This window comes from Chaetura pelagica, unplaced genomic scaffold, assembly GCF_000747805.2.
Source record: "Chaetura pelagica isolate M959 unplaced genomic scaffold, ChaPel_1.0 scaffold70, whole genome shotgun sequence".
Classification (NCBI taxonomy): Eukaryota; Metazoa; Chordata; class Aves; order Apodiformes; family Apodidae; genus Chaetura; species Chaetura pelagica.
The window spans coordinates 7,556,278-7,559,110 of NW_009952265.1; positions in this window are offsets into that span (position 1 = coordinate 7,556,278).

The window sequence follows — 2,833 nt, forward strand, 5'->3', positions numbered from 1 at the left end:
GAGGCCTCGAGACGGGGCCGGCAGGGGTGCCCGTCCTTGCCAGCAGCCAAGCAGCCAAGGCGAGATAAATGAGAGTGAGCCAACCTATTCCTTTAGGGACACCTCCTGCGGGGGCCTCACTGTGTTTTAGCCGCCTCATCTCCAAAGCAGTCGAGGGCAAGGATCTGCTTCATAATAGCCCTGGTAAAGTCAAACCTATTGGCAGACACCCAACAACCCTACAGAGAGGGAAGTTGTCGCGAAGCTTGGATGTGACGTCCGGCGGGCACCTTTGCTCTTGCAAGAGACTGGTACTCTGGTTTTCCTCGCGCCCGGCGTCTGCAGCGCTAGATTGCCAAAGAGAGGCTTGTCATCTGGGGAAGTAGGCAGTCAAGACTACCTATTTCTGCGGAAATCAGGAAAACACAAGGAACACTGAAAAAACAGCAACAAAAAAATACAGGTCTCAAGTTTTCCTTAGTTTATCTGACAAGGCTTCCAAGCAGAAGGGAAAAGGAGCCTTTCACTTTTTGCTAAAGGAATCTCTGTGCTTTCCCGACCGGAACGAGGTCCCTATGTCACCAAGCACCACCCTCGAGTATGTTCACATTAGGTATGATGATCATAATAGTAACAACAACTCTGATAATTATGAGACAAGAGCACGTTTGACAATGTTTGAGAAATTCAAATAACAGCTGCATCTGCTTTGTCTCTGGTTCAGTCACATTTATTTCTCCAAGCCAGGCAGACAGCCGAAGTGAAGCATGACAATGAGGTTTGTAAATAGCAAAAGGAAGGGTTTGCTGGGATGCTGTGTTTGTGGGCTTTTTTTTTTTCCTTCCTCTCCTCCTTGTTTGATTTTACTAGCAATCCAAATAACTTTCCTCAGTGAATGTTTCAAACAAGAGAATGTGAGCGGGAGGGGACAAAGGGTGCTCATAATTGCAGGTTCCCTTTGGAGCTGCAATTAGAACGCTTACGGCGTGTGTTGCAAAGGAAAGATGCAGAGGCAGCCTTCACTCTGACTGCAGGACCACTGTGTTGTTTCTGCGATAGCGATTATTTACAGCCAAGCACTTGAGAACAAACGCCACTTGAAAAGCAGGAAAGTTGTGGATCCTACTCTGCGTGCCCGAGGCGTCACAGTCCCCCAGTCAGGAGAGGAATCCTCTGCAGGAGAGACACCCGGGACCGGAACCCTGCTCCCTTCGCAGGGGCGAAGCAGCCCTCCTCCGCAACCGCGCAGGGAACGCTCCGGGCGAGGTGCTGCCTCTGGGCAACTCCGCATTCGCACCTTCCCGACTAGTGTCTGAGCGTCCTGAAGCCGTGGGGGCGCAGAGGGAATGGGCAACTGGAGAGGAATTTAAAAGATCTTAGTAGAGCACAGAGGTGAATATTAAGACAGCCCCAGCCCGTTTCGATCGGTTATTCTCGTCAGGTTCAAGTGTCCTGTGTCCGTACCCAATCGAAGGCACTGAGGATGGGGTGAAATGAACCCTTTATTTTCGTGCGCAAGAGTCCTCTCTCTTATTCAGGTCAGGCCACCACTCCTACGTTCATCTCCTGCTTTCGCTGGTGAGAAGAAATGTATTCCTTCCTGTTATCAAGGTCTTACTCTCACCCTCCCCTTTCTATTGTCTCAGGAAAAAATAAATAAATAAATAAATAAAATAAATTTAAAAAGCGCAGCTTGTTCTGCACAGACGAGATAAAAAAACATTTGCAAAAGCGTCTGCAGCTCCTCAAAACTTTCCCTGCTTTCTCATCAAAGCCACTTTTCCGGTGGGAGAGTCGAGGGAGCTTGTTTGTTTGTTTTGGGTTGGCTCGGAACTCTCAGTCTGCCGCTCGTTACTGCCTAGGGTGCTCGGATCCTCACAGCCGCCTTCCCTAGGCGATGCTGTGGTCCTGGCAGCTGGATCCAAGCCGCTGAGCACTTCACCTGATGCACAAATAAGCCTGAAAGTTTCCTGCAGCGAGTATTGTGCTTTGCTAAGTTTGGCTGAACGTACCAGTAACTATTTTTCTTTGATTCTGTTTAGCTTCCACAGCTTCAATGAGAAAGCCTTTTCTTGGGGCTGCCATTGCAGCCCTTATTCATGAGGGAGGGCAGGAGACGGACGTCAGAATCCTGAACTTTTCCAGGAAGGGCAGGAAGGAAAAACGAAGGAAAAGTGTTGTCACTTCTGGAAGCCCCTCACAGTTGAGGCGAAGCCTGTCCCTGCTCTCCTCAAGGCAAGGAACGAGATTGTAATAATAGAATGCAAACTTGTGTTTTGTTTTCCATTAAGTCGATAGACCAGGCAAGGTCTGCCCGGGGGAAAAGATGACTCGAGCTGTTAATGAGAGCTGACACTAAGATTTAAATAGTAAGGGCTCGTTTCGCCAGCGGTGTCCCAACAGTATTGCTGGTTTTTCTTCTTCACAGCTCCAGGAGGTGCCCATCGTAGGCTCGGGCAGCGCGCAGGGGGAGTGCCGGCCCACGGGGACACCTCGGAGGGGGAAGATGGAAGGGTCTGCCACTCCGTTTTCATGGAAGTCTTTGGCAAGGGAAAGACGAAAGTGTTTAATTTTTTAAATTTTTTTTTTCCTCAGTGCCCCGTGTGCTTAAACACGCAAAAACGACACCTCGAAGAGAGAGCACGCGCTTCGTAACGATACCAACCACTGCGCCGAAAACTTTGGGTCGTTTGGGAACGGGGGAGGAAACAATGGTGCCTGACCCTTAGAAAATAAAGTGGAAACTTCTTGCTGAGGGGCGGGGGAGGGGGAGAGGAGGGGTACCCCTGGCCCCCGGTCACCGCGGTGGCGCCGCTGCCTCCCCGGGCTGCCCGGCCCCGCCACCCCGCGGGGC